Raw genomic sequence first — 20,955 nt, 5'->3', positions numbered from 1 at the left:
TTTCATGGTACCAAAAAAGCGTTAATGGAGACATTAAAGGAGACAAGGAGTGGATGATAGGGGGCTGTCATCCCTCACCGGTGCAGTAAAGCAGCCCCAGGCTCAGAAGCAGTAAGGGTCGAGGGTGTGTCCTGCTGGAAGCCAGTCTGTGGTATAGTGATTGCTGGTTTGTTTACATATTTTTTTCCCTACCTATAAGGTCCTATACATGCAATTCCCTGGTTTAGTGACCGCATCAGAAGGACGTAGTTGGTCAATCAGAGCATGGCTTTGGAGGCGAAGAGTCAAACCCTCCATTGATGTTAACCCACGCCACCCCACGACTGGCACCTGACAGCCCCACTGTTTCTGGGCTTGTTTCAGCTGCTTCCTCTGTCCCTGGTAGTGGGTTAGGGATGCAGGGTCTCGCCACTTGTGGGTGCTGGTTTGCTATGTGCGTGACTTAAGACCAGCAAGCAGGCAGCTGTTGCTTTTGCACCACCTATCCCTGACTCTCGGGCGTTACTTCCTTTCAGTGTGATTTTCAGCTCCAGCTAGCGAGGTGCTATCTCCATCTAGACCAGCTCTGGCACTTTTTTTTCCCCAACTGAGTCTGGATTTTTCCATCCACTCTTTCCTCCAGATGGCTGAGCCATGGATCATTCATATATTTTCAGCCCAGCTCTACAAGTGAGATAAAATTAGCCTTTTAATCTCAGGAGAAGTAGCCGCTGCAGTTCATACCGGGACAGGACGCCAGCGTCAGCCGGTGTTTAGATAACCTAGAAAAGCAGGAGGGCATCTATTCCTCATCCCCCTCCCTCCAGCCAAGTATCTTGCTTAGCGCTGTGCATCAGGCTTGCATTTTGTTAATAACATTAAGTAAAGGCTGGGAAATGAATTTCACTGTCACCCTGGGAGAGAATAAGATTTCGATTATGTTCTGGCACAGCATGGAGAGGCTTGTTCAGCTAGGCTGCTGGCAGGGCTGCAGCCTCACATTTAAAGGGACACAGGCGGGGCGGGGGGAGTAGAGTGTCCTTTTCTCTTGCCTGTCTGTTTGCAAGAGCAGTCTGTACAATTTGGGCTGTTTCCTTTTCTAAAACAGGGATTTATTTTAAACAAACACTGAAATACTTAAGCGGCAGCAGCTGTGTGCATGTAATGACACCCCAAGAAGCAAGCAGAGTGCATGGTGCTGCACTATCAAGCCACCCTCCAGTAACTAACCAGCATGCAGACACCACCACGCAAAAGTAATCCTCTGAGAGTAAAGCGGTATACACCGTTCTCTTCCGTAGAACAACCCGACATTACTAGAATAATGTCTACAGCCCGGCATTCATGAGCAACCCTACAATAACACAAATGAAATGCCCAGAATCCTGCAACAAATCTGCCTGCCCTCTTTGCACAAGTGCACAAGCCCCTCTATGTTAATAAGCTAGTGTGTGGATTCCTGTGTTAGCATACAACCCTCCAATAACAAACTAGCCTTGGTGTGGAGGTGGAGGAATGCAAACGGTGGTAAGGAAGCAAGGGAGAGGGGTTCCAACAAAGGAAAGAGAGTTGAAAACCTCATTTTAAAGACTAAAAGAAATGCCTTAATCAAGCACGTTGTTCCTGAGACTGTGTTTCTGTGGCATACATCCAGTTAGCACGTATCAGACAAACGTTAAAGGAATAGTGTGTCCCAAGGATGCACAAAATACAATTCTAGGAACCTCCTACTTCAGCAACGCAAGGTGCCAAGAGAGAACCTCTGACCAACCTCGGCTGCAGCCTTGAGCCGGCCACGGGTAATACGATCTTTGTGCCTACAATTAGTTCTTCTTAGCATAGTTTTAATATGAGAAGGGGCTAATGTCCCCCTAGAGCACTTGGCTTTTTAAGTACCTGAGTAATTGCCTCTGGTGCTCTGTGGCCCATTCAGCTAAGGTGATCAGCCCTGCTAGCAGTCCCAGAGACCTTGCAAAGGCTACAACCTCAGACTATTTCACGGGCTTCTGTCCAATCAACCTCAGAATACTTGTCTTAATGGTACCAGAGCTGCAAAGGGACATCACCTGGCATGACAAAAATGAAGTCTCTTCAGTTAAAGCATGCATTATAAATACATATGACATCCAAGAAGAGTGGGGTTTATGGGGCAGGGGTGTGGGCAGGGGCTAGGGCTTGGAGGCCAGGTATCCCTGAGTTCTCAGCCTGGCTCTCTCACTGATACCCTCTGTGGCCTTGGACCGGTCACTTGCACTTCTCTGCCTGTTGTGTAAAATAGGCACAAATGATACTGACTTCCTGGGGGGTGAGGCTTGGACTTGTGGTTAATATATTGGCCTAGGGTCAGTTCCCTGCTCTGCCCCAGACTTCCTGTGTGGCCTTGGGCATCTCACGCCACCTTCCTCTTCGTCAGTTCCCCATCTGTAAAGTGGGACTAGCTTATCTAGGGGGAGGAATAGCTCAGTGGTTTGAGCATTGGCCTGCTAAACCCAGGGTTGTGAGTTCAATCCTTAAGGGGGCTGTTTAGGGAAATGGAGCAAAAATTGGGGATTGGTCCCCCTTTGAGCAGGGGCTTGGACTAGTCTATGAATCTTCTATTCTATAATCTTCCTTTGTCTACAGTGCAAGCTCCTAGGGACAGACTTGTCTCACATGAAAACAAAAAAAATCTCACTTTTGTCATGAGTGTCTCCTCAATCTTTTGAGTTCTCTAAAGTTCCTAATCCCACAAAGATTCCTTACAGCTTTTCATGGCGGGGAGCTGGTATGGGGGTTATTTGGGAGGTGTCTGAGTTTCGCTTTAACTATTTGTGGGTGATTTTCAGTTGTGTTTGAAGTGATTCAAGCCAATGGACATCCCATCATTTCCTCATCTCTGGGGGGACTGTTCCCACAGTCTCATCAAAGGAAGTTTTTCCTGATGTTCTCCTTTCACTTATTCATGCCTGTGATGTTCACTGATCACTCAGTGATTGCAAGAGCTCTTCTGTATTCTATGTCTGGTTCCAAGTTTAGCTGTGCATAACAAAAGCTTCAAAGCACTCCAGCCAGACTCTCTGCCTGGGAAGTTCAGCCCATAAAGGCACAGACTCCCTCCATTCCCCATTAGTCCTCCCTTCCTCTCTGTCATACACCACCACCACCCTTCTCTCTACTCACAGTCCCTGGTGTAAATGTGTTCGGCCTTCATGTCTTGCTAGGTGGAAAATTCCTTGCAGTGCTGCCCAGCTAATCTCATTGCCTCTGCTTTGCCTGTTAAATTTGCTCCCTGGCCACGGGATAGCTTAGCTAGCAGAGACCAGGGAGGAACCATCACTATCTTTCGCAACTCTCTCTCATGAATTAGTACCAAAAACGGGTAGCTGAAGATGGCTACAACTGATTTCACCTCTCAGACGGATCTCTCCTTAGGTGAAACATTTCAGTGCATTCTAAGGAGCGGATGCACCTGAGACCCTTTCCTTTCTCCATCCTAAGGGTCAGGAAGAAATGCACTCCATCTGGCCCCTTTCCAAAAGAGCAGCTTCTAGGCTGTTACTAACTCTATCCCTTCTGACAGGTTTCAGAGTAACAGCCGTGTTAGTCTGTATTCGCAAAAAGAAAAGGAGTACTTGTGGCACCTTAGAGACTAACCAATTTATTTGAGCATAAGCTTTCGTGAGCTAGCTTATGCTCAAATAAATTGGTTAGTCTCTAAGGTGCCACAAGTACTCCTTTTCTTTTATCCCTTCTGAAAGGAACTTTTTTTTCAGCAGGCTTTTCTAGGGCTGGCCCTTTAAATGTGGCCCAGTCACACAGCTGCAGCCCTCAGGGGCCATTTTACAGAGGCTGCTGCTTGCTATTTGCCTGCTTTCTTAGTTGGTAAGTTATATGTTTTTCCTCTTCCGGCTGCCGTTTCCTCCTCTTATCATGGGGTTTAGTACCTAGCACTGAGGCACTTGGCATTGGTAGTGGTCAAGCAAACGTTAGATGAACACCTAGTCTGCCCTGGTGTCCTGACGAGGCTGCAGTATTGCTAACCCCAAGTGTTCAAGAATCTTCAAGCCTGTCCCTTAAAAACTTGGCTTTAAAAAACCCCAGATTTTAAAATCTGGGCATTTTCTGCTTTGCCTTCTGGTGCTAGAGCCTTTTGAGTGCACGCAGGCTGTGTTTTCAAGCTTTTTTTCCTGCAACTATGAGAGCTAGAACTTACCTTATTAATAAATGAAAGCTGAGAGTCTTTTGTGTAACTCCTGGAGCAGGGGATTTATGAAAAAAGTATGTGGTGAGAACTGGCTGCTCTGAGTGTGATGCTTGCTGTGGAAAGGGATGAATCTGATCATCTTTTACTCTGATGCCATTTTTCCTGCTTCCCTGGGTGACCGGAGAAGTATCTCTACAGCTTTGCCTATGCAGATAGAAATTACTGTAGTGGAGAGGAAGGCTGGTCCAGTGGTAAAGTCATTAGCCTGGCCCTTGGGAGAGTAGGGTTCAGTTTGCTTTTCTGCCACCAACTTCCTATGGGACCTTGGGCAAGTCACTTTGTCTGGGTCAGATCTGCAAAAGTATTTAGACTCTGCATGTCCATTGATTTCAGTGGCAGTTAGGAGCCTGCATACGATTGTGGCTCTGTGCCTCAGATCCCTATTTGCAACGTGCCCTACCTTACGGGGATGGTGGGAGAACAAACATATGGAAGATTGTGAGATGCCCTGCTGTAATGGGGCTCCTATAAGTAACTTAGTTACTGTGACACTTTCCACAGTATGCATCCGATGAAGTGAGCTGTAGCTCACGAAAGCTTATGCTCAAATAAATTGGTTAGTCTCTAAGGTGCCACAAGTACTCCTTTTCTTTTTGCAAATACAGACTAACACGGCTGTTACTCTGAAACCTGTTAGTTACCCATGTCCAGTCCAGTATCCGGTCACTCACCATGGCTAATATCAGGTGTTTCAGAGGAAGCTTTAAACTCTTGTTTTTCCGTGGGTACCAAGTGAAATTCACAGGAGGACCTAGGGTGCTTAACTGCTACTTTAGGTGCCGAAGTCCAACGCTTTGGCACCACTAACCTCCCCCAGCTCCCTTCTCAGCTGCTGCCTAGGGATGAAGTTGCAGGGTGAATGGAAGTTTAGTTAACGATAATAAATGATAGATATGATGGAGCCTGCTCTGTATTACCCAAAAGCCTTCAAAAGTTTCCCCAGCTTGCTTCTTTGGGTTGTGATTTGGGCCGTTATATTTGTGTTGCCCAAGGTTATTAGCCTCTTGATGGGAGGCAGCCCACAGTTCTCCTACCAATACAGGTACAAATTCCCAGCCCACAGCAAATAAGCAAAGTCAGGTGTCCAAGAATTTCCCCTGACCTCCATCTGTTGTGGTTTCTTAGAGGAGGTTGGGAGCTCTGCACCCACAAACCAGGTGACAGTATTGTTAATAATAATCCTGTTTATTACCGTAGTGCCTAAGAGCCAACTGAGAGGGGCCCCATGGTGCTAGGTGCTGTACATACATACACAGAATAGGATATGGTCCCTGCCCCTAAGAGCTTACGATCTGGATAGACAAGACAGAGGTACGGTGGGGCTGTGGGGAAGGGATATAACACCCAAGCAGAGTGAACAGTGTGATGGTAGCAAATGGCCTGAGATGAATGCATAGCTGATGGATGTGCTCTCCCCAATAACGTGAAGAACTCCTGCAGCGAGCAATCTGCGGGCAGAGAGAGAGCAGTTTGTCAGGCACTCGGGTTGAGTGAGCTTCTTGGCCGCTTGCTGAGGGCGGAGTTACGGCCTGGGCTGTATAAGAGGCGACATTTGGGAGGGTGCTCTTCTCCCACGGGGTCCTTAGGAGCCATTCTGGGCGCGGCGACTTGATGAGTAGCAGTGTGTCTGCTTGTGTATTTTATCTCCCCCAGACAAAGCTGGACTCTTAGAGCAGGGAGGTTTTGGTGGGGTGCAGGAAGTTTACGACTGGACTTGGAGAGATGTTAAAGAGCGGATCCAAGTCTAGATGCTGGCAAGTCAGCTACTGCCCTAGGAGCCTGTTCCTGATTCTGCACCCTTGACTTGGATGGGAGCAGGATTGGGCCCTGGGAGAATAAATGGACTTTGGCTGAACCGTAGGGTACTCATGGCCTTTCCGTGGCCAACTTGTCCTGATGGTGCACACCCACAAAGAAGCTCCTGTAGCAATTCCCTAATTCTGGGATGGTTTAGGGACAGCCCAAGGGCCGAGTCATCGCCCTGTCACTCATGTAAGGGGAACCAGAAAGGTCCTTAGCAGCCTCTTCAGCTCCCATGCCCCAAGCACATCTCTCCTGGTGCAAAGCAAATACCAAGCTCTTCCCCAGACCTTTAACTTGCCCATTGGGATTAGTCCACAACCCCGGCTCTGCTTTCTGACTCGGAGCATTAGCGGCTCGGCTTGGTTCTTCACCGCAGAGAATCCCCAGGACTTGAGCAGATTAGAAAAAAAGGCCCTAAAGCATGGCAGCCATTGCTGACACACCGAGCACAGATGTAGCTTCTCGTCATGACCCATGCAGGATTGGCACTTCTGCCGAACTGAAAGACCCCCTTGTGAATAGACCCAATGCCAGTTTAACAGCTGGGCATAAGCTCAGGAATGCCGAAGAACCACGCGTGAGCGTGATCCAGAGGGAACCACAGGGTCTGCCTGAGTCCAGCAGCCTCAGTAACCAATTTCTTTGCATTTACCACTGAGGAAGGATGGTCTAGTGGCTAGGGCACTAACCAGAAACCTGAGTTCAATTCCTTGCTCTGCCACAGACTGCCCCTGTGGCCTTGGGTGAGACGTTTATGGTATGTCTACATTGGGCTGGAAGGGTGCGATTCCCTGTTGGAGGAGACAGATCTGCACTCTCTCTGATTGAGCTAGCACGCTAACGATAGTGGGTAGGCGTGACACTGCAAGCAGCGAGGGGCTAGCTGATCCTGTCTGAGACCATAGATATGTACAGGAGGCAGTTGGCCACCATGGCCACCCTGCTACTTGTAACTCAGTTGAGCTAGCAGGGACATGCCTCCTTGAGCTGGAAATCACACCGCCAGCTCCATGTCATGGCCACCCCCTCAGTGGCTCTGTTCCCCTCACATGGCGATCACAGCACTGCCCTGCCTCACAGGGATGTTCTGAGCCCAAAAGCATTAAAGACTGTGAGGGGCTCAGATAGAAGAACCACGTGTGATCTAATTTCAGTATCAGAGACCAGCTATCGCTCCACAAGCCACTGTCTGGGAACAGCAGGCACAGAAGACCCCAAGTATTGGGGGTTTAAAGGTTTCCCCCAGGTCTGTAGACTGAGGCCCTGATCATAGGAGCTTGCAGAGACAGGCTGAGATGATAGCCCTGGGAGAAGGGAGACCCCTTCTCACCTCCATGGGCTGTTAACTCTAAAGTTGAATTACTTACCTGTGTTATTGAAAAGCTGGCAGATTTTTGGGGAGAACACATGCAGAAATGTAGATTCGGGGAGGAGGCTTGGGGTAAGGAATCCCCGGTGATGCTGGCCAAACTGTCCCTCTGATTTGTAAAAAGAAAAGGAGTACTTGTGGCACCTTAGAGACTAACCAATTTATTTGAGCATGAGCTTTCGTGAGCTACAGCTCACTGTCTCTGTCTCTCTTGGGGGCTAAAATTATAGGCCAGGACTTTCAATAGGGCATAGCACTCACAAACCAGGCCAGATATTCAAAGAGGGTACGCACATTGGGAGCTGAGGTCTTTTGAAAATCCATCCCCAGTGGTGGGTGCCCAGCGCTTGAAAATCTCACCCTGAGCTCTGGTAAATTTGGCAATAAGGTCCACCTGCTCTAGCTGAATGCTGGGTTGTCTCTGAAAATGGACTGTACAGCCAGGGCATTTAGTATCTACCTCTATTCCATGTATCTATCTTTGCTGCTTCTCTGGGGGCTTTCAGAACAACCTGTTATCACAAAAAGAAGGGACTTTAAGACACAATCTTGTTTGCTCAAGTACTAAAGTGACTAGACGGTTCCTCACAGGGGGGAAAAATGAGATTAGCTTTTTCCCTCTTTCCTCAGACAAAGCAAAAGAAGAATTATGCTTTTTCATCTGTGCTGTGATGGTGGAGATAGAATGAGCCCGTTGCAGGCGCCTTTCCAGGATGCTGACTGTCTGTAACAAAGAGCTAATGGCACTCTTGCTGTCTGAGCATAAAAGCTCATCGTCTCCTTTACTGGCTTAGGTAAGATTGACTGAAAGAAGCCGGCTTTTACTGCTGTAATTTATAACTTGCTGGGAGTGCAGTTATTTTGCAGCCCGTGGCGTGCGGCTGACTCCACAGAGGCAAGAGAATGAAAGTTAGCTCTTGACCTTTCCACCAGATGTGTGCCTGTTTTCCCCGGGGCGGGGAGGAGATATGATAGGAAGGGATGGGCTGTCAAGTTAATCTATAATTACTGGCAGGTGGGCTGATGAGATGGAGGAGGCTCTGATGAGATCATTACATGGGGTGAAACTGAACCTCTGGTATTAATTTTGGTACGTTACATCCCAGAATCATAATAATGAGCCTGGCTAGGGCCCGCTGGTCAGCTCCTTGCTGCAATTAACTTCCTCCTGTGTCACTAAGTACAGGCAGGTTTCAGAGTGGTAGCCATGTTAGTCTGTATCAGCAAAAACACGAGGAGTCCTTGTGGCACCTTAGAGACTAACAAATTTATTTGGGCATAAGCTTTCATGGGCTAGAACCCACTTCATCAGATGCATGGAGTGGAAAATACAGGAGTGGGTATAAATACAATCTCCTTGTGGCCTGTGGAAGGGGCAGAGTTCTGCTGAGCGGGAGGCTCCCAGCCTCAGAGGGCCCGTCTTCACTGCAGAATTAGATGGGGTGATCTGCACCCAGGTGTGAGCAGCCACACTGCAGAGCTGTGCTTGAGTTACTGTGTCCTCACTGGTGCAACATGCCAGGGTTGTCGTGTTTCACCAAGCCCAGCTAGCCCCCAAGCAAGCTGCTCCTTCGCAAACCCGCGTTAAGCACAGCAGTTGTGTTGACAAGCCGTTGGAAAGCTCTCACCCCGCTATCTCGTGCAAAGCTTCACCAGGAGAGAGTGAGGGAGCCCTATGTCATGTCCCACAGCCACTCAGGGCACTCACCTGCAGTCCATGAGGGTCCCAAGGGGGTGGACCCAAGATACAGCATCCCCCAATACAGTGGTTTTCAAACCGTGGGTCGTGACCAGAACTGGGTTGCAGAATGGAAGGCACTGGATCGCGGCAGCTCTGGTCAGCACCACTGGCTGGGCTGTTAAAAGTCCCATCGGCGGTGCTGCCCGGCTAAGGCAGGCTAGTCCCAACCTGTTCCGACACCGTGCTGTGCCCCGGAAGCAGCCAGCAGCAGGTCCAGCTCCTAGGCAGGGGGGCCACGGGGCTCCGCGCGCTGCCCTGACCCCGAGCACCGTCTGGGGGGGATGGTGCCTGCAGACGAGAGCACCCCAGAGCCCACACCCCCAACCCAAAGCCCTGACTCCCTCCCACACCCCAACCCCCAGCCCAAAGCCCCCTCCCATACCTGGACCCCTCATTCCTGACCCCACCCTGCAGCCCTCACCCCCGCACCCCAGTCCTCTGTCCCAGCCCTGAGCCCCTCCCACACCCTAAACTCCTCATCCCCAGCTCCATTGGGTTGCAGGCATCAACAATTTTCTTCAACTGGGTTTCCAAAAAAACAGTTTGAAAACCACTGCCCTAATAAGTCTCTAGCTGAGCGCTTCTTTTGGGTGGTTCCCCAGGGCCAGCAGTCTGCCCCCAGCTCTGGGTGGGGGACACCTCTCAGTTCACAGCCCCCAGCAATGATGCCATCCTCCCCGCTCCCTGATGTTCCCTGCTGCACTCACTGGCCGACCACAGCCTCTTTTGGCCCTCGGGGGTGCCCGAGACCTGGACAGCTGCGACAGCAAGAACCCCGCCCCCCGTTGTGGTCCTGGCCCCATCCGCGGGAGACCACCAGAGTAAGACACCCCTGCTGCTGGCTTTTGCCTCTGCTGATCCAATGGATCCCGCTCCACCCTCTGCTCCGTTTATATTCCGCTCCTCTGCCTGCTCTGTCGTGCCGCACGCCCTGCCTCTCTCACAGGGGAATGTGCAAGAAGAGAAGCACCGGAGCAACCTTTCCTAGCAAGAATGGGGAGATACAGGCTCCAGTGAGCATGGGCCGACTCCCTCCTGCCCTCTGTGGCTGAGGTGCCCGTGGTGAAGCAGGAGGCTGAGATCTAGTCCCAGCCTGTTTAGTCTCAGGGAGACCAGCTGTTTCTCGGGGAAAGCCGACGCACAACACAGGGCAGAACGCTGGGTGTAAATCCCCCCAGAGGGACTGAGTGCGCAGTAGCTGAAAAGCACAAGGAGGGGCTCTCATGACGAGCCTGGCAAAATGGCAATTTATGAGCCCGGGGCACTGAGCACCCACGGTTAGCGCCGACCTCAGTGGGTGCTCAGCACCTGTGAAGAGCAGACCGGCTGTTTCGGACGTCGGAGCCGAGCTTCAGGCAGTGATGGGGCTGAAGTGTTGGCACCGGTCTGTTTGACCTCCCTTTAATGAAAAGATGCTTGACTTGTTTAAGGCCAGGGTGTTATAATACTGATATACAATGGCCATCTGTGTGGCCTTTCACGGTAGAGAAGAGCCAGGATTCTGTCTCTCGCAGGGACTTATCTGGTCCCCTTTCCCTGATGATATCTGAGCCCCTCGCAGTCTTTAATGCATTTTCAGAATATCCCTGTGAGGCAGGGCAGTGCTGTGATCGCCATGTGAGGGGAACAGAGCCACTCAGGGGGTGGCCATGACATGGAGCTGGCGGTGTGATTTCCAGCTCAAGGAGCCATGTCCCTGCTAGCTCAACTGAGTTACAAGTAGCAGGGTGGCCATGGTGACCCAGACCTTAGCCCATATATTTCTTTCCTCCTTTGTTGTATCTGGCAAATAGGGGCCTGATCCTGTCAAGCCCCCTCAGCACCTCACAGGATCAGTCTCCAGTAGAACAGGAGAGTCCTTCAGCCTTCAGAGTAGTATCTTGATCGTGCTGTCGGTTTCCCATCAGTTTAAGGAATGACTGGTTTGTTTAGCGCTGAATCCCATTAATGATGGATCTAGCAGAGCCTTCTGGTACATTATGGGCATTCACCCACCTGTATTTTAAAGGCACATTCTCTGGCCACACCTGAGGTCTCTGTATCATTACCCCTCCTGTGTGTTCTTGGCCACTGTCACATATACATCCCCAGTGCTTGTTCTGCAGAGTCCTTGTCTGACAACCTAGCATGGGGCAGAGCACGCTTTCATGTGTGACCAGCTGCAACTCTTGTCGCTCACACGGCTGTCACCTGCCCTAAATAACTTTCCTCTGCACCTGGGAGCAATCAGGGACTCGGGCCAGGGAGAACAAGCCTCTCCTTTCCCCATCTCTTGCTCAGGGGGCAGGGGAGATGAGGGCTCCAGATAAATTAAACTCGTAAATTCTTGCTCCTCCAGTTCCCAGAGGGGACCAGGATTTGTTGTAGGACAAACTTAGTAAAGTGAGTGGAGAGAGACTAATTCCAAGGACACGTCTGTGATTTTTCTTTCCCTGCTTTGCAGGGTCTGGTTTTTCCCTATTGGCTTCAGTGAACTTAGACGAGAGGTGGATGCATCTCCTAGTTTCTTTAATCCAAGCACAATATTGATGTAACCTCTGGCAGCCCCTTTTCTCATTGCAGCGCTAGAAGCTGCAGTCAGAGCCGATTGCATTGCAACCAAGATGCGTTACCCCCCCGCCCCCAGAGAGACACCCGACCGTGCAGTCCTGAAACCACCTCCCCCTTAAAACAGGAAGCTTTTTAATTGGGGAGGGAAAGGACAAATCAAAACATGATATAGAAGCACATTAATGCTCCCTTGTAAATCAGAGCCTTCTGCACACGAGGGCTGATTTGTCACTAGAGCTGAGCAGGGAACCAGTTTTCCCATCCCGAGAGAATTTTCAAGATGAAAAAAATTGTCTCCATCCCAAATCAGGACAAAAAGCCCAAATCTCAGCTCTCCAGGATGCGGTAATCTGAAGAAAAGCATTTGGATCAGGTTAATCGGAACGTCTCGCTTCGATAACTTGGCGACGGTGTGTTCAGCTTTTGACTCCTTCGCATTCTTTTGACCTTTTACGCTCTGCAAAACTGGCATTTTCTGACCCCCAAAAATCATTTCATCAGAAATTGCTCGTCCAGCTCTGCTTGTCACTGCGATTGTGGGTCCAGCCCTTGGATGGAGGGGGCTTCCCTGGCTGGTGGAATGGCTCTGCACCATCCCCTGCTTGTGGCAGAGGCCAGATAGGGTCTAAAAATAGCCACTGCCTAAGTACCGCCCCATCAGTAGGTACTGGGCAGCTAGCCCAAGCTTTCGCTCTACTGTTCTTGGAGGCTAGTTTGAGGAGAGCTGGTGTGCGTACGTCTGCCTGAACACTGCCCTGCTGCTGTGTCGATTGTACCTTTAGGGTGTGCTCCTGGAGGTATGGCGTGTGGCCAGAGCATTGCGTGCACCTGCTGTTCCCTCCTCCCGGACCAGCGCCTGGGGACTACAGGCAGCCCGGTGCAGGTGAGACCAGCCCTGCTGCTGTTCTAACTCGGGTTGGGGGGCGGGGGGCCCGTTCGGCCCCGGCAGCCTGAAGGATCAGAGGAGCGTGAAGGTGTTATTAAGTCTGAACTCCGGCCCAGCTTGAAATCCTCTTCAACAAATGGACTTGGGGTTAGAGAGGGGCCCGAAGTGAAACCCTTGATCCCCAAATCCCTACACCTTCTGACCCAAGCTCGCCCCACCTTTACAACTGGCCGCACTGTGGGCCCAGCAGGAGCTGTGGGCACCCAACACCCTGCAGGATCAGCTCTTGATTGATAGAAAAGGAAGGAAACCCCCCTAGTGAATTTTGGGAGCCAGGCTTTGCAGCTAACGGGTCCAGGCTGTGCTTAGGATCCAGCCGGTGCAGTCATCTCTCAGGAATCCACCAGAACATCACATCATGTTAGTATCCCCTTGGCACCGACAGGGGGCCGCACAGCCCGCATGGAGCTTAAAGAGGCTTATTGCCTTGGGCCAGCCAGATAACCATGATGTTTTGCTATTCAATACTCGGCCCCTGATTTATTGAGCAATGCTCGACAATGCCTCCTGGCTTCTCTACAGAGCAGGATTCGTGACGGGTTTGAGTTGGGCAAGCGCCTTCTTGGCTACTAAGTTGATTTCTCTCTCAACCAGTCAGTGTAGTGGTTTCTTTCTCAGTCAGTGAACAGACACTGATACATCCCCATGGTTAATGGGCAGGAGGGGAAATGGCCTGGAAGGTGTGCTCTTGGGAGCCTTCTCCCCATGCTGGGACTCAGAGGGCCAGAGGCATCCCTGCACTGGGACTGTGATTCATTATTAGTATTACGCGGGCAATGCAGGGACCGAGGGGAGGGGCAAGCTATTTGGAGCCTCTGAGAGCTGTCCTAACTTGGGCCACTGATGAGATCCCCCCGATGGGCCACTGCAAGGATGCAGAATCGCCACCTCCCCCTTCCTCCTCCAGTCCACCCCAGAACAGCCCCGGTACCAGAGAATGGGGATAGGGTGGCCAACTGTCTAATTGCATAAACCCAAACACCCTTGCCCCGCCTCCTGCCCCGCCCCTTCCCTGAGGAGGGGGTTTGGGGTTCTGGCTCTGGGAGGAGGTTCAGGGCTGGAGCAGGGGATTGGGGTGTGGGAGGGGTTGAGGTGTGTGGGCTACAGCCGGGCGGTACTTATCTTGGACGGCTCCCAGTTGGCGGTGCAGCAGGGCTAAGGCAGGCTCCCTGCCTGCCCTGGCCCTGCACCACTCCCGGAAGCGGCCGGCACTTCCCTGGAGCCCCTGAAGAGTGGGTCAGGGGGCTCTGCCTGCAGGCACCATCCCCGCAGCTCCCACTGGCCACAGTTCCTGGCCAATGGGAGCTGTGGAGTCGGCGCTCAGGGCGGGGGCAGCATGCGGAGACCCACTGCCCCTCCCTCAGGGGCCGCAGGGATGTGCCAGCCACTTACGGGAGCAGCACAGGGCCAGGACAGGTAGGGAGCCTGCCTTAGCCCCGCTATGCCACCAGACTTTTGGCGACCTAAAATCTCCCTGTTTGGCTTCAGTAGCCTCCGGGAGATAGAGCCCAATTCGGGAGACTCCCGGCGAAACCGGGAGGGTTGGCAGCCCTAGGTGGGGATCCTGTGCAGGGGACACAGAGATGACTCTGTGCCCAGCATAGGGTCCAGTGCACTGGGAATACTCCTGGGTGAGGGGCTTGGTTTCTTTTTGCAGCAGCCTCGCAGTGGCAAAGGGGCTGCAGGGCAGCTGTGAACATGGCCCTTACAGCCCGGCTTCTAGACCCAGCTTCCAAGCAATAATCCAAAGGGTTCTTGAGGGGCCTGATTCTCCCTAGATCGTGCCCTGCCCAGCCCTGTGCAATGTGGGGGTACAGCACTAGTGTTTTACATCACCTTGCACAGGTGTAAATGACCACCCCTGGTGTAGTTCAGCCGGGAGTCAGGCCTAGGGCACATAGGCCATTAAGCATAGGAGTCAGCATGAAAGAAGGTTTTTATAACTCCTACTTAGAAGTCTGATGACAACCCGATTTCCGTATGGAATTTTTCCCTTTGGCAAACGCTCATTCCCCTTTCCCCGCCCCTTCGCCAGTCTAATGCAACAGCTGCCGGCGTGGCTCCCTATTGTTTATTTCCTTTCTTGAGCGCCAGCAGCTTCGGTTATGTCACTGCAGGATTGCCGGCAGCCCCGGGATTAGCGCTTCTTAGCTAAATTGGCCAGCCAGGGCGTCTGCGGGGATCCTGTGTAAATCTTATCAACAAGGGGGGTTAGGTGTGGGAGGGATGTTCCTTAGTGATAGAGGGAAGCAGGCAGAGAGGTGAGGTGAGGTCAAGCTTGGTCGGTAGGGTCCCACCTGCATGCCTGCCTGCATAACAGGGGCAGGAGCCCTGCAGAGAACTCTTGTGTGATTTTGGCCTCAGGCTGTAAGTAAAGGTGCCTCAAGGTCAGGGATCCCTACAAAACCTAGGACCAGCTCGGGGGGCAAGAAGTCCTGGAAAACTTTTCCCGAGACTTGGAGTCTCTCCCTGGATTCTGTACCTAGCAGTGGAAAGCCACAGAGAACGCGGGAGCAGAGGAGAAGGGATCAGATGCAATTCCCTGGTAGGCTCCCTGTGGAAACACCATCTATTCTGGTCAGGGAGTTATAAAAAGAGATTGTATCACTTAGGAAAGTACAGAGCTGGGGGGGGGACCTGGTGTCATTCTCCACACACATCTGTGCAAAGTGGGTGTGAAACCCTGCCATTCTCATGGGGGCTGTTACCCCCACAGTGCACAACTGTAAATCACAGCGCAAGGTGCATGGCGGTGGGGTGGGGGGATTGAAGGCGAGTCTTTTCACTGCGCTTGATTCTCTGTTCCTCTGTTCCTGTGCTTGGGGCAGACATGGGAAGATGCAGATGCTTTAAGCCTCCTCTGCATTCCTTGTATTAGGACTCCATTCAGGGGCCGGCCTGCCACCACAGTGTAAGTTAGAGCAACTCCTGGGCTGCTCCTAGAGTCTGCTTTCCATAGCTCCCTCTGGGCTCTGAGATGCGGAGAACCATAATAGGGCAGTGCATTCTGGCCCCACCCTAATGCAGAGGCCTGGGAGGAGGGCCAGTGCAGAGCCTTTCAGTTGTGGGGGGTGGGAGGGAGTGGCTATTCTAAGGGGAAAGTTTCTGCCCCCTTTCAGGCCAGAGCAGCATAAAAGGGCCAGACAATAGCTGAGAATCAGATCCAATCAGTGCCTAAATAAGAAGGTGATAAGCATCTTAGAAATACCATTTCACAGATCAGAGAGGGCAGGATCCCGAAGTAATTCCACTGACATCAGTGAAATTACTCCAGATTTAAATGGGCATAACCGAGATCAGCATTCAGCCCCCGGCCTTGAACATACCTTCTTCACTCTGCTGGCCTAACTCCTCAGAATCACTTAAACCAACCGAGGAACTGCCCGAGGAAAATTTACTCAAAGTGAGGTCTCCAAAACCACATAAGATAAATGTTTTTAAAAAAATGCATAGGCTAGATGTTAGGACTAAAGAAAGAGATCAGAAATGACATTTTGTTGAGGGGGTTTCCTCGGGCTACGCAGAGAGAAAGACAAGGGGCAGGCTTTGATCAATTTTCCCAACAATTTTTCCTAACTGAAAAGGTTGTTTAATGGTTCTAAATTTTTCAGTGTCTTTTTTTTTTTTTTTTGTAGCTGACCTTTCTTTCTCTCCCGCAAACCATCTCTTTTCAGAATGGAGGGGACTGACTCACAGCTGCCTTCACTTTGCGTGAGTTACCCTGGTGTAAAACTGAAGTAACACAGTGGGCTGTGTGCATACAAAAAGGACATGGCTTTAATTGTACCAGCGAAGTGAATGCGGCACAACCCTCCTAATGTAGGTGCCGTTATACAAGTGTAAATGCTTTTACCAGGATAGCTGTTCCTGTACGGGAAGGGAAATAAGTTAGACTGAGACAACTGCATCCACTCTAGTGGTTGTACCATATCGGTAAATAATTGTTATACAAGTACAAAAACGGTGCGTAGAGCAGACCTAAATCAGATGAGAATCTGGTCCTTTGTTTCATCTTCCAGATTCGTCATCTTCTGTCAGATTCTTAATCTCAGCCGCAGCCCCAGAGCATCAATTCAATTTCTCAGTGCTTTATGGTCCTGTTTTTCCCTGCCAGTAAGAGGGAATTATTATATCAATAGATTGTTATCTCAGCATCAAGATTTTCCTCTCAAATCCCTGCTGTTTTCATCCAGATCTTTTCAACTCCTTGTTCACTGCCACCATTGTGGCCTTAATTATGTGTAGTGATTTACGAATATCCACTGAGTTATTGTTTGATGAATCAGGGAGGCGGGGTGGAGATGAAAGCCGACAAGTGCCCTTTGTGATCACAGGGATTATTGTGGTGGTAGTTATATGACAGTAGTGCCTAAACAAACCACCAGTTGAGATTGGGGCCCCATTGTGCCTGGTGCTGTATAGACACATTAGTAAGAGACAGTCACTGTCCCAAGGCATTTATAATCTAAGTAGAAAACACAGACAAAGGAAGGAACAGATGGGGAAATCTAAGGCCCAGAGAGATCAAGTTATTTTACCCAAAATTATGCAAATTGGACTCCTGAGTCTGAGGCCCGCACCCTAACCACGAAGCCAGCCTTCCTCTCTCATAAAATTCATTTCTAGAGGCAGTTTGGGAGCAAAATGCTAAAGGCACCTCTTATCCATGGACTAGTCATGTGGGTAGGCACTTGCCAGTGTGAGCAAGGGCTGCACAATCTACTCCTGGCTTGTTAGCAGATTTACTGGTGTAAAATCTGGAGCAACTCTTGATTTCAGTGAAAAGGTTCCAGATTTACGCCAGCGCCATTGAGATTAGAATCTGGCCCCTAATTTAAAAAAAAAAAAGGACGTCACCATGAGGTGTCCAGCACATTTTATCTAGTAAAGGGTTACACAGGCTTCGGGGATGGAGAGACGTGTCGTCACTCGATAATCTAATGCCACTGGGCAATGTTATATCTCTCCCGCTCTGTGGCCGGCATATGATTATCCTACGCAAGGTGGAAGAATTGGATGGTGGCGGCAGAGCTCTGGAGAGGTGGGTTTGTGGCTAAGGTATTAGGCTAGGACTCATCAGTTCCTGGCTCTGCCACTGACTGGCTGTATGGCCGTGGTCAAGTCACGTAGGATATGTCCGCACTGCAAACAGGAGGGATGACTGCGGTATGCGCAGGCCAACTTTGAGCTATCTCACTGAAAAGAGCCGTACAGCTGTTGTGGCACAGGCTATCCTGAGTACAGTCCCACCTGGGACCCAGGCCATTGCGGCTAAACTGCTGCTCTGAGTGAGCTGGTCAACCAAAGCTAATTCAGGTGTGCTGGCTAGGTCGACCCTCCGTCTGGCTTCTTCCCCACCTTTTACATGAGGATAACAAAACTACCTGGGACTGTCTTGTCCCTTTAGATTGCAAGCTCTCCAGGGCAGCAGGTTGTCTCTTTCCATGCATCTGTGCAGTGCTTAGCACGTTCCGATCTCAACTTCCAGCTGCTCCTATAATCCAGATGAGTACAGATGAGCACACCGGTTCTTGCAGAGGGCAGGGTAGTATTCCTGACCTCTGCAGGCGATCTGCTCTCTCACACATAACTTGAGTGCAAATGTTATTTAGGGTCAGAGCCTTGTCCAGCCTCTCTCCAAGTCCAGTGGCAGCATTTGCTTTGCTCTCCCGCTCCCCCGATCAGAACCTCACATGTGCCAACCACATGTGGCATAAAAAACAATGTCTCTTTGTTCTGGCTACAGCCCCCACTCCCCAGCACTAGGTGGGACACAGGTATATACATAGCTTTTATGGCCAGAAGGGACCATTGTCATCATCTAGCCTGGCCTCCTGTACAACACAGGCCAGGGAGCTTCCTCCGAATAATTCCTAGAGCAGATCTGTTAGAAAAACATTCCCATCTTGATTTAAAAAATTGTCAGTGATGGAGAATCCACCATGACCCTTGGGAAATTGTTTCAGTGGTTAATTATTCTCACTGTTAAACATGTAGGCCTTATTTCCAGTCTGAGATACAGCCATCTATCTCCATTTTTAGTTGTCAGCGAAAGGAACGTAGGGAACTAATATGCTGTCCTCACATACACTCTAAGGAACAATCCCACATTGGCAGGGAGCTGAATGAGCTAATAGGCCTTTTCCATCTCTCGCTCTTGAGTCAGGCACATTACAGGGAGATTCTGTGGGTATGTCTTCACTGCAGAGCAGGGGTAGGCATACCCATGTTAGCTTTTATCGACTTAGCATCGGTAACAATAATAGTGAAGACATGGCAACATGGACTAGCAACTTGAATATGTACCCAGGGTCCCTAGCCGGATTGTATTCGGGTTGCTAGCCACTTCTGCCACGTCTAAGCCACTGCATGCCTACCTGATCACACTTTGACTTTGCAGAGAAGATGCCCTGAGTCAGTTTTCTCTAGGCAGCTGTACCACTAGCCTGTCAGCAGTGTGGTCTAGTGCAGGGTCCGTGTACCCCTGGGGCTACGCAGAGGTCCTCCAGGAGGTGCATCAACTACAGGCTGTATAAAAAGCACTAGTGAAGTCAGTACCTACTAAAATTTCATGCAGACCGTGCCTTGGTTCTACCGCTCTATGTATTATACCCTGAAAGGTAAGTACAGTCTTTATTTTCCAATCGATTTATTGTATAATTATATGGTAAAAATGAGAAAGTAGCAGTTTTTCAGTACTGGCATGCTGTGACGCTTGTGTATTTTTGTCCGATTTTGTAAGCAAGTCGTATAAGTGAGGTGAAACTTGGGGTACACAAGACAAGTGAGATTCCTGAAAGGGGTTCATGAGTCTGAAAAGGTTGAGAGCCACTGGTCTAGAGGGTAGGGCGCTAGACAGGGAGTCAGGAGACCTGGGTTCTTTTCTCGGTTCTGCTGCTGAGTGAGTCACTTTCCCCTCTTTAGGTTTGTTGTCCCCTCTGTAAACAGTCTTTCTTTGCAAAGTGCTTTGAGATCTACAGATGAAAAGTGCTGTGTGAGAGCTAACTGGGGCTGGCTTGTCGCACCTCTGCCATTCTGCTTCCTAGTGCCGTTGCTTTCATGGAGCTGATATTCGCAAACCACAGGTGGCTGAAGGTGAAATCCCATTGTGTCACCCAGCCTGCCTCACTCCAGCAAAAGAGCACTAACATGTACGCACCCATCTGTCCAGGCTCATGGGATTAACAGATCAGAAGAATGTTTTTAGAACCACCTGGCTGGCTGTGTAGCTGGCTAGCTAATATCTGTCCCCAAACACCTGCTGAGTTTCACAGCCTGCCAAAGGTGAGCAAACAGGGGCCATATCCCCCTACTGATAGCAGCCAGCTTTGCAAAGGCCAAAGCTATCCCAGATGGAGCAGAGAGCCTTTTAAAAGGGAAGCAGGTGAGAGGCGAAAAACAATAGCTCAGTGAAGCTTTTACGAAAGATGATGCCGAAAATAAATTAGCGGGAAGCAGAGTTGTTTTCCTGGAGTGCTGATTGCAAAACCAAGCAAGGAGCTCTTACAACTAGCCAAGAAAAGGAACACACTGCTCCCTGCATCCAATGAAGTGAGCTGTAGCTCACGGAAGCTTATGCTTGAATAAATTGGTTAGTCTCTAAGGTGCCACAAGTACTCCTTTTCTTACTGCTCCCTCTAGGGATTCCCATGCAGCTCCCCTTTATTTGCCAACTTACTCCTAGCCAAGGCATCATTTTCTTTCCCTTATTGTTTGTGTTTTCTTCCTCCTTTCTCCCTGTAATCCCCTCCTTCCCCCACCCACTTGCCTCAGCTGTTGGCTGTACATAACCCACGGCTGCCAGGAATTTCCCATAAAGTCAGGTGACTCCCGCTGGATGTCAGCTCACTTCCCTGCCCTCCTCAATTCCATGTACCGAGGCTGGGCTTTCAAACTTAGGCTGCACTGAAGGGAGCCAACCGGGCTGACCAGCACCCAGACAAACTGGGATACTCATACAAAATCTCACTGCTGGGGTAAATGTCCTACCAGCCAGGCAGGCGCTGATGGGTGAGTATTTTTGTCATGGGGTAGTGTCGTGCGCTCGCTACACGCCTCCTTTAATAACTGCTTATTTGATTTTGCAAACGGGCAGGGAGATGATGAAGAGCTCTTTGAGCTTGGCCTGCCTTGGTAGTATGGATCGGCAAGCGGCAAAGGGAATGTAAGAAGAATGCAGGGTAACTGGCTGAAATGAAAATTCAAAAAGGGCTCATTAGACTGTGCAAAGATGAGGCTAATTTCCATTCTCAGTTGCCTTTCTGGGCTCTCCAGAAATCCTGTGGCTGACTGGCATAATTCTTACATATGCTTCATTATGTATT

The 20,955-nt window shown here is 50.3% G+C and overlaps 1 protein-coding gene across 2 annotated transcripts in view; it reads left to right on the top strand.

Moving 5' to 3' along the window:
• The first annotated feature begins 7,081 nt into the window (after positions 1-7,081).
• IP6K3 (inositol hexakisphosphate kinase 3) overlaps positions 7,082-20,955 on the top strand; it is a 40,022-nt gene continuing 26,148 nt past the window's right edge. Inside the window, exon 1 of one of the 2 annotated variants that reach the window (XM_073319895.1) lies at positions 7,082-8,188. The gene's annotated coding sequence lies outside the window, so the exon portion shown is untranslated. Of the gene's footprint in view, positions 8,189-12,392; positions 12,569-20,955 lie in introns of those variants that run through there. The other variant, XM_073319896.1, reaches the window with a different exon arrangement.

The sequence above is a fragment of the Lepidochelys kempii genome, chromosome 21 (genome assembly GCF_965140265.1).
Source record: "Lepidochelys kempii isolate rLepKem1 chromosome 21, rLepKem1.hap2, whole genome shotgun sequence".
In the NCBI taxonomy this organism is placed as follows: Eukaryota; Metazoa; Chordata; order Testudines; family Cheloniidae; genus Lepidochelys; species Lepidochelys kempii.
The sequence above is the reverse complement of the archived record's forward strand: the minus strand, read 5'-3'. Positions and strand labels throughout refer to the sequence as shown.